At 41.7% G+C, this 16,687-nt stretch overlaps 1 long non-coding RNA gene across 7 annotated transcripts in view; it reads left to right on the plus strand.

Moving 5' to 3' along the window:
• The first annotated feature begins 581 nt into the window (after nt 1–581).
• LOC141573362 (uncharacterized) overlaps nt 582–16,687 on the plus strand; it is a 90,347-nt gene continuing 74,241 nt past the window's right edge. For all 7 annotated transcript variants that reach the window (XR_012499060.1, XR_012499058.1, XR_012499057.1 and 4 more), the window contains exons 1-2: nt 582–3,745; nt 6,213–6,434. This is a non-coding gene — a long non-coding RNA (uncharacterized LOC141573362). The remainder of the gene's footprint in view (nt 3,746–6,212; nt 6,435–16,687) is intronic.

Consider the following 16,687-nt stretch of genomic DNA (forward strand, 5'->3'; position numbering starts at 1 on the left):
CTTGAATAATCATTCCGTGCATGTAAGACTTCTGCCAGCCAGATGCCACAGTTCCAGGTGAGAAGTATGCAGGCTTTATCTCTCCTACCCGAGGGAGAGAGAGGAGAGAATTGAGATAGGCTCCCCCGTGGTCCCTTCCTGCCCCAGGGCCACTGCAGTTCAACTGAAGCCTTCTGGCCTCTGCTAAGAGGGCCTCTGTCCCAGGACTGACTGCAGCCTTTTCTTCCCTTGTCAACATTTCATTTCAGAAGTTGGTCTCTTCTCTGCAATTCCACCCTGGCAGATGTGATGGTGGTCAGCGTGCTGGTGGGCAGTCATTTGGGGACTCCCAGGAGCCATGCTGATTCTCCTGAGTCTCTCAATCGGGGTTACAGAACAGTCGAGAACCGAAGGAAGCCCATTCACGTGATGTCAACAGAGCATTACATCACTTTCATTTTATTTCTGAATTTTCAGTAGAGAAATTATTTGTAACAAACTCTTCCAGATTTTCGGCCGCCTGCTTTCCTCACCACTATTTCCTTGTTGGCTCTGGTGCTTGTTTAAAGAACCAGGTTTCTTCTCTGGTCATTTCTAGCAGCTGGGCTTGCCGAATCCTTGATCTGCATTTGAAGCAGAATGCTTCTTCGTGATGTCAAACTGATTTTCCTTGTCATGTCTTAATATTTTGTGTACACTCAGCAACTGTTTCAAGTGAAATGCTCTTGTCCAATTTCGGTTAACTCACATTTGCTGAACTCCTGCTTTCATGCTGAGGGCAGTTTCTTCTTCCTGTAATAAAATTTAGCAATTTGCATTTACTATGGGAAGGTACTGGCCCGAGGTGCTTTTTTTCTTAACAGTTTTAATACAATTCACCCATTAAACTGTACAGTGGTTTTTACTCTATGCCCAGAATTGTGCATCCCATTCAATCTTAGAATATTTTCTTCCCCCCATCAGGAAGCCCCGTATGCATAAGCAGATATTCCCATCTTCCTCATCCTCCCCCAGCCCCAATGAGCCACTCTTCTCTCTCTGTGGATTTGCCTTTACTGGAAATTTCATTTAAATCGACTCACTTCATGTAAGTGGAACCGTCTATTGTGACTGACTTCTTTCACACTGAGTAACGTTTTCAATGTTTGTCCACGTTGTGGCCTGGGTCAGTACTCTATGCTTTGCTATTGCTGAATAATATTCCACTGTATGGCTGGGCCCCACTGTTTACCCATTCATCAGGTGATAGGCATTTGGGTTGTTTCTGCTTTTTGGCTGTGATGAGTAGTGTCGCCGCGAACATTCCTTTAGGAGTTTTTATGTGGACATTTGTTTTCACTTCTCTTACGTGTGTGCCCAGACAGCAGAATTGCTGGGTCATTCAGAAACCAAATGTCCAACTCCCTGAGGACCTGCCAGGCTGTTTACCAAAGTGGCCACGCAGTGTTACGTCCTCAACAGCAACTGCTGCGAGCTCCGCTTCCTCTGTGTCCTCATTAGTGCTTGTTATTTTTTTTTTATTATAACCTATTGTTGTGGGTGTGAAGTGGTTTCTTCTAGTGGTTTTGACTTGATTTCCCTTAGAGCTAATGTTATTGAACATCGTTTCATTGTGCTTATTGGCCATTTGTATATTTTCCTTGAAAAATACCTTTTCAGATCCTTTATTCACCTTTTAATTGAGTTGCCTTTTTATTGTTGAGTTGTAGGGTTTTTGTTTTTTTTTTCATTTGGAGATACAAATTCCTAATCAGATAAATGATTTGAAAAAAATTTCTCCTGTGTATTGGTTTTTCACTTTCTGCATGGTGCCCTTTGAAGCAAAGTTTTAAATTTTGATGAACTCCAATTTATCTCTGTTTTCTTTGTTCCTTGTGCTTTTGGGGTATTATTTAAAATCTGAGGTATTTTATTTAAAATTTTATATATAAAATAACTTAATTCGTAGGACCGTTCTAGGAGATGGGTGCGGTTGTTGTCCCCAGTCTATGGATAGGAGACTGAGATGCAGAAAATTTCACTGACATATCAGTGTCACAGCTATCCAGTGCTGTGGGAGTTCAGACCCTCATGTTTGTCCCCAACATCTGTGCTTTTCACCAACATGCTCCACTCCTTCCTGGAATCTTTAATGAAAAAGTGTTTCCGTTTTTGATTTCTTGTTAGTTTGTTTTCTCTTTGGGGACCTCATCTCCTCATTCTCCTTTCGGATATCAGTGTAGATTTATTTTAGGTCTCTTGTAGGCAGAAGTATTGCTATCAGTTAACTTCTTTATTACTCACTCTCTGGTGATGATTGTTGCTATTTGACCTAATCAAGTCATGCTTAAATCTTTCCTGCTCATGACACTGAAAAGAGTCATGCCTTACAGAATGCTCAAAGAAGAAAGTACTTGATTGATTTCATCTTGCTACCCAATCAAACCAATCAAATAAAAACCCGGTGTTGACACAGATTATATGCCCTCCAGAATAGGGTCACTGTCTTCCTTGTGTTTCATTTGTTTGGTCACAGTGTCTGGATAGCGCCTTGCTGTCCAGCAGTTTTGTGAGGATACGGTGCTCGTGAATCTTTGTAAGGACAGAATTTTGACAACAGACTATGTTGTTCATTTCACAAGGGAAAACATAATATAGAAATACTGCTCAGATCTATTTTAAAATTAAGCTTGGAATTTTGAGAATTCAAGAAACCATACAAAGATCTTTTTCACTAATTTTAGATCTATCTTAGACACATTATGGTTACATAGCAGAGTAACTTATCAAGTAGATTTGACAAGAGGTGTGTATTATTGATTTTTTGTTTTAGTTGAAATGTTCTATCTGAGATAAAGTAATCAGTGCCTATAAATTCACAAATATGTTTGTATTTCTATGTAACATGGGAGGAGACTTCATATGTTTCTATATAATATATATGACTGTGTGTTTTAATCTGTCTGTCAGTGTTTTTATAGTTTTTCAGCAATGTTGTAACTTTAGAATTCTTCTAAGAAAATCACCCCAGATTCTAGTGCAGTTTGTACTGTGTATCCTGTCTTATGCATGGGATTCCACTGTCCCCTCAGGGAGGAATTTCCTCTCCTATTGAGTTAGTAGCAGATTTAAAGGAACTGTGATTTCTAGGCCTTTGCTCTTCATGTGTTTGCAGTTGGCTGTCAATCACGATTTTCCCTTTCTTGAGTTTTCATTGTTCAATTAGAATTTTTGAAAATAACTACTAATATGTTTCACAGGTCTCCCTAGAAACTTGATGTGTTTGTGCTTTTCAGTTTTCAATTTATGAAAAATATAAATGCACCCTTGTTTTTAAGTAGTCCTTTTTCACTAGATATTTGTTTATCTCTTTATAGTTAAAATAATTTTTTTCCCAATGAATGAATCGGTGTGCATGTTTTAAAAGATACCTTACTTTTTATTTTTCTTATTCTAACAGGTATATTCGTTGTAGAGAATTTAGAAAATAAGGATAAACACAGTAATAACTTAAAATGGCCTCTAATCTCACCTGGAGATTCAGTTGTAAGGTTTGAAATTGAGAATTACAAGTCCTCTCATGTTGTTCTTCTTTTTCAAGTACGTTTTTGTTACTGAGACCCTCGAATTCCCATATGAATTCTAGCAGCAGCTAGTCAGTTACTGCAGAGGAGCCCACTGGGATTGTGATCGAGACCACGTTGAATATATGGATCGCTCTGTGGAGCACTGACATTCCAAGAGCGCTGACATCTGATCCAGGAATGTGCGTGGTGTGTCTGTCCAGGTATTTAGGTCTTCTTTAATTTTTTTTCAACAATGTGTAGAGTTTACATAGTATTATTTTACTTTATTATTTCCCTTTATAGTGAGTAAAAGTGTGCAAGGTACCGGAATCAGAACTGTATTATAGCCCCGCCACTTGCTGCTACCATGGACGCTGCGGTCTTTCTTTGCCCTCTGTAAAATCTTGCACAAAATAGGACCTAAGTAACTCTTTCTTGAATGAATGATTTTATGATTGCTGAAAGATGCTTGAGAATCCTTGTGATGATATCTTTTTCCCAGACTTTCCCCTTTTCTTAACTATGCCCTTTCTCTTCCTTTCCTCCAGCCTGGGTTTCAGCCTGCCTGTGGCATTGATTTTCCCTATCTGTGGACTCTTCCTTTCACTAGTTCACGATAATGTTACATGTGGGCTGTGGAAACTTGCTAGATGTCAAGAAAGAGCCAATCCATTGTATGCAAGTATTTTTAGTGTGTGGTATTCTTTTATCGATTGAAATTAAATCAGGCCGACCCCCTGAGCTCTTTTCACCTTCCTATACATGATACTGCTCTGGTTGCTGCATGTGCCCTTCCCCCAGATTTGGTTTTGGAGTTGAGTAAGTCACCATCACTGGAGACCTCTCTTTAAAAGATGAAGAGGACATTTGATCCTTCTCCCTGGTTGGGGACTTGGATGAGATGAGGTAAAAGATAAAGAATGGAGCCCCAGCTCATTCTGACCACTGCTCTTTCCGTTCCTTTCTCCAGGGGAAAAGAGTACAATTCAAAAATATAAAGATTGTGAGCTAATGAGATAGACAAGACAACCGATCATTTATTAAATGTCCTTTCATGCCAGAAACAAATGTATTATACACAAAATAAGCACACAAAGCACGCTAGAACCGTGATTACAAACGTGGGTCCGAGTTTGAGTCCTGCTCTGGAATGACCAGTCCTGTGAGATGGAGAATTGGTAGGCCGGCTTAGCGTCTCTCGGACTAGTTTTCTGTCCTGCAGAAATGGGGCTCGCTAGGCGTCCCCCCCGTAGAGGTGCTGGGGGGTGTAAGTGACACACGTAGGCAGCCCTAGCACAGCTGCTCGTTCCTCGTAAGTGCAGGAGAGCATCGCTTTTGCGGTGACGGCTTTATGACCGCCCCGTGAAGACTCTCAGTGCTCCTAAGGGATGCCTTATGGTTTGGAGATGGGATTCTCATTTCTGTAAATACCCAAGGATTGTGGTATTGGGCCCTGCTGATTTGAATCTATTCTTTAGAAAGTACATATTGTAGATATATTTTTCAAGCATGCATGCTTTTTTCTTTTATTATTTATAATTCTACCCTCTCATCTCTTGGTGTGACATTTCATGGAATCCAGGAAACAGCCCTAAGCCACCTGCCTCTTCACACTTCTCCGTGGCGGTTTTCTTCCCTGACTAGAAGAGGGTTCTGCATAGGAAATTTTCTTTGTTCCCCTTTTCTTGAAGTCTCTCTGTCTGTCTGCCCACCTCTCACCTGTCCAACTGTCCATTTCTCTACCCACTCATTCTTCTGACTTGTTCCAAAAAGCATTTCAGGCAGCTTACAGAAGAACAGATACCAAATAAACAGGTTAGAAAATGGGGCCAAGTTCAAACTCTGAGGCTAGGAGGCGGGCCTGTGTTAGGGTTGCAGCCGTGAGACACACACCTCTGCCCTGTGACTTATAAGATCTACAGCAAGAGTTTGCCTGTGGCTCCCAGCAGACACAGTTTAACAGGGTTTGTGGGAGATGCTCACTGGCTGTGAAATAAACAAGTGGCTTAGGAGAAGCCCAGCATTTCCAGCTAATAAGGCTTAGGAGAATATTTTGAGTGTCTTCCAAATCAGGGTATTGAATCTTTTATTTTTTCAGAGTTCTATGTATAGTTGGTTACATTCTATACCTGGAATTTTCTCCAAAACTGCTTCCCACGTGAGTCCCATGGCTCGGAAATGGGGTGGTTCTGCTCATTGACGGGTCTTGGTCAGAAACATAAAATGACAGCCTCAAAGGGGCCTGGGATTTCTCAGTTATGTTTTGTCAGTGCTGTACATTTCAGAAAACACTTTCAACGTTTCTCTCCATCTGAGGTGGCAGCGTGCTCTCTTACCAGCATCAGGAGCTCAGGGCTACGGGATGGTGGGGGCTGACTGCACTGCCGTGAAGACAGCTAAGGTAGTTACTGCAGGCGTGGTGCTTTCACGTAGTGCATTTCATGTTCTTTAATAGGTTTTAACAGGTAGTTAATTTACTGTGTTAATTAACATTTAATAAATATGATGCTTTGTTGAAAAGACAGTTATAGGCAGAATATAAGTTGTGAACACTTTGAAAACTGTTTCATTACTGAAATTTCAGTAGGGAAGATCTAGTTTATCTTATTTATGCCTCTCTTTAAAAGTAACAAAGAAACAAGACAGAAAAAGCAGAGGATGATTTCTGTTCTTCCTCTCGGCTTGCAGGTGCCCTCACCTCCAGTGGCATCCATCCAGACACCAGCACTGACACTGGCCGTGCTCAGAACTGCCTCAGCCCTGAAGACACAACTGACAAATAGAAGGGGGCTGCGCCCTGTTACAGCAGGTGCTCACTTTGTGGGTCCTTATGTAACTGGGTGGTTTTAATCAGGATCGCCCGTTCTACATTGTGTGGCGCTGCTGTCGTGTCTCCTAGTTATTGTTTCTGTAAGTACTCGTGTATTTTTTTCAATGTGTGGTACTAGACATCTAAAAATGCTTTTTTTAGATGAAAAATAATGTGTATTTAATATAAAAGTCTGAAAAAAGGGGCAAAAGGGTCTATCCTGATCCCACTACTCAGAGATAATTAACACTTTAACATGTATTTTCTGTTCTTTTCATCATTGTGTATCTCCTCTGTCATAAAAACCAGCGAGCACTCTGTGCCTTTTTACTGTGTGGAGATCTCCATTTTCCATTGTGCTTATTACACGTTTTTCTACAATATTCTATCCCCCCTAGCATGATTTTTAATGACCAGTATAGCATTCTGTCTTGTGGAGGCATCTTCCATTTTAGTTCGGACTTAAATAAACTTTGAAATTCCAAGTATACTTAACTGAAGTACTGAAAAGAGTACTGTGGTGGTACCAAAAAGCCCCTACATCCCTTCCCCTTTTTTCCTGAGAGTAAAAACTGCTGAAAATGTGGTGTATATATGTCATGACCTTTATGCCTATGTCATATATATATATATACACATTCATACATACACGTATATCAGAAATCTATCTATATGTGTGTGTATATATGCTTTATTGAAAAATAAGGCCATACTATATGTTTTCTGCAGCTCGGTTTATTCACTCAGGGGTATATCATAGACTTCCTCCCACTCCAGACTCACCCGGTCCTTTCAGATAGAGTAGAGGGGTCTCCTGATATGTAGGTTTGGTCTCTTGTGCAAGGACACCTTCGGTGGGAGTGTACTGTGGACAAGGCCTTGGACCACGCCAAAACGCTGGCCCCTTAGTGCCTACAGCTCGCCTTGATTTACGGCATCATTGTCTTGATGGTGGATACTGAAGTTTTCTCCATTTTCCACTGTCAGAAATGGTGTTTGACTAGCATCCTTCTTGTACAAACATTCCTGTGACCTTGAATGAGTATTCCTTTAGTTAAGGTTTCTGGAAATTCAGTCCCTGGATGTGACAATTACATACATCACAGGCTCCTTTCAAGTGACTCTAGAAATTCCTTCTCCTGTGGGGAATGAAAAGATGTAGAATTACTTATGTAAACATTTCTCTATCGCTGGATATGATTTCACTTCAGCTTTTCTTCCCACCATTGTAAAAAGTGTTGTGTAAATGCTCTGATGAGTACATCTTTTTGAACTGATTTTTTTTCTAAGTGAAACGATTCCTAAAAGTGGAGTTCAGTGTGTGTGTACACACGTTTTTCAGAGTTTACATATCCATTGATATGTCGTCCTCCAAAAAGATCGCTAACAGTTTGTTCTCTCAAAGATGGACACTAGCTAGAATATCTTTTAAAAACATTTGCCAATATGATGAGCAAAAGTGCTTTTTCTTTGTTTTAGTTTGCACTTGATGACCAGAGAGGTATTGAGCATTTTTCACTCATTAGCCATCTGAATTTTAAAAAGTGAATGATCCCTTTTGTCCTTTGCACACATTTAAGTGAGGGAGCTTCTTGTTGCTTTGTGACAGCTCTTTGTATGTTATGAACATTAACCCATTGTCTTCATCAACATGTATCACAGAGCTTTTTCTTGTTATATCTTGCCTTTCATTTTGTTCAGTAGGTTTATTTTTGTTGTGGCCCAAAATAATCTTAAGATAGTAAATGTCTTCTCTTTGGGTTTTATCCTTGATTTTATTCTTAGAAATACTTTCTTATAATGGTATACATCTCTTCTGTAGGTTTTTCTAATCTCTAAGTTGGAGATGATAATAGTACTTGTTATAGAGAGGAGAAGTTGAATTAATATGAGCAAAGAGTTGTATTTGCTGTTATTAGTACTTTCTAATATTTACATCACTATCTGTAATTTTTCTTGTGGTCATTGTGACTGGAATAGGATTTGTTTTTTCCAGGTGATTCTCTGATTGTCCCAAGACAATTATTGAATTCATACTTGGCTCTTTGATTTGAAATCCCACCTGTAAAAAATACTTATGTATACTAGAGTCTCTCTTTGAGCTCATGGTTTATTTCTGTCAATCTTACTTTCTTATTCCAGTGCTGTATCTAACATATTGTAAAAATTTATTTAATATCTGACAGTGTGATTTTTTTTTATTCTTTTTTCCATCCCTAATTTTCTTGGCTAGTATTATGACTTTATTATTCCTGAAGAAATCTAAAATACTTTTTTCAAGTTAAAAAAAAAAAACAGATAAGAGTTGTCATGGGATTTTTTAGTAAGCTTTGAATTATATTTAGGAGAACGTACATCTTTACAAAACTACTTTCCTCCATGCAATATGTTGATGTCTCTACATTCACACCTCTTACTTTACCACTCAGTACAGTCCTGTAGTTTTCTCCATGTACAACATGGGCATTGTTTTAGAGTTTATTCCAGATTATTGTTGATGTTTTTGTTAATTTTGTAAGTGAAAATTTTTTGCTATTATATATTTTAACTGTTCAAACTGACACCTAGGAAGGCAGATTCGGTTTGTAAATACTCACTTTGTAACTTGTCATTTAAAATTGTAAGTATTAAGTACTTGTTCCAGAATCCTTTCTTTTGTGTTTTTAAAAATTTGTTTCCAAGATTCTCAAAATGGTCATAGCTAAGTAGTAGTATAGGTGGGGACACAGATGGAGAGAGGTTGTGTGGCTCATGTAGAAACTGTGAGCAGTTTCATGGCTGCCTTTAGGCTGGAGAAGCCCCAGAAGAACCCAGGTTACACAGGGGGTGGCTTTGTATGCACTTGAAAGCCAGCTTTCCTGCCTGTATGGTGAAGCCTGGTGGGCGTGGCAGGTAGGTGATCAAGATCCGATGAAGGTCATTGGCTGGACAGAGCGCTGTGTCTGTGAGAACTGGAGACCTCTGCCATGGGAAATGCTTGGTGCCAGGAACACTGCAGGGGAGCTGGGGAGCCTGTGTGTTAAGGATTTTCCAGCCCTGGGAGTGGGAAGATGAGACTCTGCATTCAGATCTGAGTTTGAATTCATCCTTTCTTGTTTACTGGTCCTCTGACTTTTGTCAAGTTATCTACCCTCTTTGAACTCCTGTTTTCATGTCTCTCAAAACAGGAGGATTACAACCTGCTGCTAGCATTTGTTCAGGGTAAATTATCTGTGTCTACAAGATGTCACGTATAGTCACAAGCTCAGTGAGAAATAGGCTGTCGTTTCTTCTGCAACTCAGTGCTCGACAAGACATCGGGAGAAAGACAGTTCCTAATTTGTATGTTATGCCAGTATGAACAAAATTAATGTTTTGCCTTTCCCTAGCAGTATACTTACTCCTTTTCTTCATTTACCTCTCCTCCTTTCCTTTCCCTTCCTCCACCAAATGATCCTGAGACTATCTCAGAACACTAGATTCAAATTACTTTAAAATTTGGCTCATTCCCTAGAAATGACAGTGACATAAAAAAATCTGTTCACATCCCAGACTTGACCGTATTTGATTTACACACACACACACACACACACACACACACACACACACACACACACACATCTGGCTACCTCTCAATTCCTGAGGGAGAAGGACCACTTTTTCTGAGTTTTCATTCACTGAGCGTGAGAGCAAAGTCTCTTAAGCAGACTTTCTCCTGGCTTCATGCATGGTTTTTTATTGGATTACTCTGTGGCCATGGAATTATTCTCCTACTAGAAGAGAGGAAGTGGAGACATAGAGATTCTGCTTAGATATTGGTGTCATCATATTTGAGTTGGAAAGGACTTAAGACAGCATAGAGTCGTAACTTTTTATGGGTGAGAATCCATGATGGTGTAACTTGGACAAGAATCTGGGTCTCCTGCCATTGTGTCCACATGGATGAAGAGGCAAATGGGTGTGGGGTGGCAGGGATCCTTCTTGCTTGAGTTCCAGGGTCTTGCTAGTTTTCATTGCTCAGCTGCCTTTAGTTTATGTCCATGTGGCCTCTCATGGGAAAGTCACTCTATCCTGATAGATTGAGTTTCTTATCAGCAAAAAGCTCTGGACCCACTCACATTGCCCAGAATTTTTCTGCTGACCTGCTGACACTTTATGTAAATGAGACGTAAGAAAACTGCTGGATATAAAACCCTTATTTTTATCATTTGCCCTCGAATTCCATAGGAAAGGGGTGCTGTCTCAGGCTGTCTAAGGCTTGATCTGAACAAAGATAGGGTGATAGTTTGTGCTGCTGGACCATCTCAAGTGGAATGGGATTTCCACCTTTGTTTTTAGAATCAGGCAGACGAGTTCAAATCTTGCCTTTACCAGTTAATAGCTTCGTGACGTTGAGGAAGAAAGTTTACATTTTTGTGTCCAATTTTCTTTATCTGTAAATAAGTTCAGTATTTATTTTAGGGTTTTTGTTTTAGAATTGAATGAGCTAATTGCCTCACTTATACCTAAAATACTGATTGCGTGGTTCTATGCTGGTGCCTTGGTAGTTGATTACTAAGGGAGTTGGCAATGAGAATGTGGGTGGGGGTCCCCTGGATCATAGAGCTTATATTCCAGGATATGCTTGTAAAAGACTGGATGTGCAGTGGGTTTTTAGTAAATGTCTATTCTTTTCCTAATCTCCATTGATTGTATATATATATTTATACTAATATGTGAGCTTTTTTGTTGCAATTTAAATCTCTTTGTAGTATTTAAAATATGTAGCTATAACAAAAATACGTGAAATAAAATGATTTGATTTTTATTTTCCTTTCAATAATGAAAACAAAAGAAAATAAAAAAGAAAAAGTTTTGTAGGACTAGAAATAATTTTATTTCCATGGAATCAAGCCTTTATATTAAGTTTTTTGGTTTTGTTGTTAAATGGCAAGTAAAATTTACAGGTTGTGACTTCAGTGTTGATAGCTAGGTGAGTTTCTTGTTATTGTTGTCTTTGATGAATTATTTTCACTAGATCATAAATGATGTGCATGCTACATATTGGAAATGAGGAAGAATTGGAGACATACTAACTCCAATGTATTTTGTTACCGAGTCCAAACTCATTCTACTTGACGCATGACAGGCCAATAAACTGGGAGATGAGGTGTTGGGGCAAGGAATAGTGACTTTATCTGAAAAGCTGGCAGACCCAGAAGATGTCAGACTGATTTCCTGGAGAACCCTCTTCCCCAAGTCAGAATTCAGGCTCCTTTTATACTGCAAAGGGGAGGGGGTGTGGTTGGTTGTTGCAAACTTCTTGCTGTATGAATTGTTTGTCCTTGGTGTCCTTTGTCCTTGCAGCTGTCCATGTGGGTGAAATCATGGTCCCCCTGTAAAACCTTCAACAAAAATAAGGTTATTCTTTATATTGCAACTTGAAACTCTCTACATAAGTGCAGAAGAGCTAACATCCTTAAAGATCAGATCCCAGAGAATAGACTCTCCTGTATATTTCAGGCTAAAGTCAACTTTCTTTCACAAAAGGTGTAGAGCTAACTACTCTGAGCCTAGAAAACAGGGCAAAGGATTAAAGCCAAAGGAACAGATCCAACACGGAGTCAGATTTCTTTTTTCCTATTACAATTTCTTTTTCCATCTCATAAATAATTTTAGTAAGAATCATAAGCAATTTTGTATTTTTGCTTCTTAATAACTGAAAAGTGGGCTGACTACATTTTTGTGAGCAGGGATGCTGTGCGGGCCTTGGGGTCTCAGCAAACTCTTGTTGAGGGTTTTTGACCCCGCAACATGTCTAATGCCCCCAGGAATGTTGGTGAGGGTCCCCCCAGCCTGGGGCTCTATTCAGGAAACAGCGTATGGGCATTGACCTCTGGAGACCTCTTTTTCGGCTGCAGGAAATTTTTTCAGATACTGTGATTGAAAAATCACTCCAGCTGGGGATAATTTGGGAAAAAAAGTAAGAGGAATATTGTTTGGAGTAGAGTAGAAGAGAAATGCAGAAGATCAGGGAGGCTGGGGGCTTGGCAGCTGGGCCTAGGGAGAGAGGGGAGAAGAGGTGTGGAGGGGCCCGGCTCCAGAAACAGCTCCTGCACCTGTCCCAGCACCCAAGCCACACAGCTTTTAATTGGCCTGGGCCACTCTCCTGGCTGGATGTCACCCTGGGCAGAACCTTGAGAACTGAAGTTGACAGGTAGGCAGCACTCCCCTAGGGGGTCACTGAGGACTTTGTTCAAGTCCACAGTGCCTTTTCTGGTCATGTGTCTTCACTTGCCCTTTATCTCAGGATCTGAGGAGCAGGAGCAAGGAACTCAGGGAGAGACATCTGACTGTGTTAAGAGAGGACAGACAGAGTGATACGGGAAGCGAGGTCAATCGCAGCAAAGTAAAATGACTTCACAACTATTGCATCAGACCTGCAGGTGTGAGAGAGCCTGAGCCTGTCTCAGAGTGCAGGGGACAAGCAGAAAGGAATGGTAAAATTTCCACTGACAATTGAAATTTTGCAAAATAGCCTGCTACTTTTGGTTGTATCACTTGAATGAATGCAGGTGTGTTTCTGTGGGCATTTATAGGTTCACTCAACCCCACCAGCCCATCTTGCCCACATCAGGGGTGGGTTTTCTCAAGCACAGTGCCCTTCCTGCTTTGGGGGGCCACGCTGCGTGTCCTCGCCTGGGGCCGGGTTGCTGCAGGGCGCTGAGTGCCCGAGGCGCGCCCTGCGAAACACGACAGGAACACCTCTGCTCTTGACTGAGGGCCTCCTTTTCCCCCTGCCGTGTTAGAATGCCGGTGACTCAGTTAGAAGCGTGCATCCAAGCGGTTCTTCCTTGTCATCACCATCTGGAAGTGGAACCTGAATCTTCTGAATTTCTCCAGAATGTGGTTGACAATCACCTTCGACAAGTGGTTGTGTGTCCTCTTACAAGTGGAGGTTTTACTGCCATTTTCCTGGAACTTACTCACCACTAGTCCATCTGATTTTTCTGTGCTAGGATTCAGTATGGCCTGCTAAAAATTCTGCAGTCAGATCTTGAAACCCTGATGAAGAGGATTATTTTATTTTTTATATGATAGTCTTTTACTTTCAAAATTCAGAATTTTCTGTTCTTTCACTTTTTAGGGTGGATTTGGAGAAACAACTTTGCTCTTACTTTCCTTGCGACCTGTTGCTTTATGCCTCTAACCCGTCTTCTGTCACTTTTTAGGCGGTTCTATTCGTGACCCTGTCCAGGTTGTTCATATTATAAAATATAAAGTCTGTGAAAGTACAGTTCCTTTTATTCTGAAAGCATTCCACAGATACCACTGAAATCTGGGTGTGGTTTTAAGAAGACAGAAGTATTAGAACATGTACTTGCAGGTTGCTAGTGCAAAATCCCCAAATCAAAAGTCTAGTTAAATATCTAACATCTTTCTAATCTACCTTGGATTTGTATGGATAAGTGAAGCAGTTTGCTAAGAACTCAAGACCAGGGTTAGAATACAGGCTTGTGTAGCTCAGCAGGTCCTGAGAGGTGATGCTCTGCCAGAGGGTGGGGCTGAGGGGAGAGGCCGGGTCCTCCCCTCCCTGAGCTGATAGTTTCATGGCAAAGACCTTCACCAGGTGAAGAACTTGGAGTTTCTTCTAAGAACAGTGGGTTTGAAAAGAGTCTTAAAAGCATGGGAGTGACAGAATCCCATTTGTGTCAAGTAGGGAAAAGTGGCTGGGGGGCCACTGGGAGACTCATGATTCCATGTGGGAAGTATTTGTGGCTTCCACCTGAGAAGTGGGATGGTCAGTGGGAAAAAGCGAACAGATTGAAGTCATGTTAGATGGTAAAATGAAAGGATGAATGATGTCTGTGTGGGTAGGATGGAGTAAGGCCAGGGTTTTTGGGTGGATTAGTATGGTAAATGATGGTCCTGCTGTGCTCTGAGGAGGGGAAGCTGCAGAGAGAGTTCTGTGGGAAAACTGATGAGTTCAGCTGTGGGTAAAATGAAAGGCTGTTAGATGTGTGGTCTGGGAGTTCAGGTGAGAGCCAGTAGTGGGTAGGGGGCAGGGGAGAGAGACCTTCAAATCATTTTACCTTGTGAATATACAAAAAAGTGTGAGTAATACACTTATGCCTCTATATTCTGGATTTAAAACCCATTAACATTTTGCTATATTGACTGCAGAGGTTCTTAATTCTTTTAATACAAATAAAATAAATAGAAGCAAAATAGTGGAGTTAATGAAAATCTTAGAGTTGACGTGTGTCCTTGTATGTATTTTGATACCTCATCTGTTTATAACCATAATCTATTAAAAGTTAAGTAGTTTAGCATAAGAGTTAAACAGAGGGACGTGACACTGTTGGGGGTTGAAGCTGATCTTCTCGGGCAAATTATGTCGCCTCTCTGTGCCTTAGATCCATCTTCTGTGACTTCCCCCGGGCCCCTCATCACAGCTGATTTCCTAGATTAGAAGTTGGGAGGGAGGCTGCTGTAGGGAGAGAGAAGTGGCAACTGCCACGGACCCTGACGAGAGAGACAAAAACAGATTAAAGCCGATAAACTGAGTACAAACAAATACCCTCCAAAGAGAAAGAATCCCAAAGTCTTTTGAGCCACTTAGCGTAAGGGAAACAAAACCACGTGGACCCAAACTTCTTGAGTATGTGAGTATTGTGGGTGGAAATGTGTCATCAGAATAGATTTGAGAAAAGGCGATTTGGTTTCCCTTGATGTTTCCGGTAAGGATGGACAGCAGAAGGGAAACCCCCCCGCTTCTAAAGTGAAAGCTGCTATTTTGTGTGAAACTGACCAAAGGTTGGAAAGCAGTCATCATCAGTGCTGGCAAGTGAACAGCCTTCTGGATTGGGTGGGGCACCTACTGTGACTTCCTGGTGACCTGCTGGGTAGGGGCTGGGAGATGGGCAGTAGTTCTGCCTGGTGACCCGGGCATAAACCTGGGCTCTGAAGCTGCTGGTCTGACTAGCAGAACTGGGCACAAGCATTCTTAATGGGGCAGCTCGGGATGTGGCCTGGGACACCTGCCATGCTGAGGGCGAGAGGAAGGCTCCCTTGAGGGGGTGTCCTGCAGAGAGTGGAAAAATCCACCTGCAGGGACGGAAGAGCCTCTGAGCAGGGTGCCGGATACACAGGCATGACTGGCCTGAGCACGGAGGGTTCAGTGAGCCGGAAGTCATACAGTGGCCGGAGCAGCCTTTTTCCTGAGAAACTGGAGGGAAAAGATGTTGAAAAGGCAGCCTGCGGACAGACCCTGTGGTGGGTTATCAGTGACCGGAAAGGACTGGTCAGGCAGGCACGAGAGAACCCTGTGAGCATCCCAGATGGGGTGTCACGCTGAAGGGAGGAGCAGAGTTATACACTTTGCCAATTATTAGCTGTGTGACTTTGAGCAAGATCACCCCACCTCTCTATATATATCTTCATCTGTAAAGTGACAGAGTGACAAGCTCGTGTCATCAGAAGGCTTAGTTTAGCTCTGATCCTCTGTGTCCAGTACTGTCAGTGCTGCCCTGCAAGTTTCTGCAGCGGCTGCTCTTACCCTGAGATGGGAGGGCGTAGAGGGACATTGTAGCACACGAAGGCAGGAGGGGGGTGCTTTAAAAACAGACATGTAGCCGCCTGCAGCTGCAGACATGCAGGCAGTTTGATTGATGGTTCTGGAGAGGACTTTGGAGGCCTTAGCATCGTCTTAAGACTTGCTTTCCCTTGGGGACCCGGATTGCCTTTGCAGATTAATGTTGAAGATTTGAGCTTCTGGAAAAGCTGCTTTCAGAGATGGGTATATATGTAACATATTGTCTAAAATAAAATGCTTTTATTTAATGTGTGGGACTTTGCAGCTGTTGGGAACAGCTCTTTTGGCCTGGTCACGGAGGACACTAAGGGTCAGCAGAGCATGCGGGAGGGCAAGAAGCTCGCAGTGCTGCTGCGGGGTGTTCTCCCCAGTAGGGCGCTCTGCTGAGTTGACTCTTCTCTGAGTTTGGTTGCCAGATGAGCAGACAGCAAATTATTGAGTTCTGGTGGGTTTGTATAATGACAGGAAGAAAGAGGGACCCGTAGTTTTCTGGACTAGGACAAGCATTTTGTTCTTAATCCAGTGTGTTTCATTGCGGATTTGATGAGTTGTGTCTGTTCTGGATCTGATTTGGGCTAATCTGTATATTTGGAAAGGAACCGATATGGAATTATTGCAGACACCTTGTTCTTTAATGAGTCCTGTGCAAACATAAACACGGATGAAGCATACGTTTGAATTTAGTGGTGTAGGGAAGGGTTTCTGCACATTACAGGTGAAGGCAAGGCAGAATTCCTCTTCTTTGTGGGCAGGGAATTGGCTCCACCTGTTTTTTCTGTAACGGCTTCTGAGAGCAGTTTA

Source organism: Camelus bactrianus, chromosome 15, assembly GCF_048773025.1.
Source record: "Camelus bactrianus isolate YW-2024 breed Bactrian camel chromosome 15, ASM4877302v1, whole genome shotgun sequence".
Classification (NCBI taxonomy): domain Eukaryota; kingdom Metazoa; phylum Chordata; class Mammalia; order Artiodactyla; family Camelidae; genus Camelus; species Camelus bactrianus.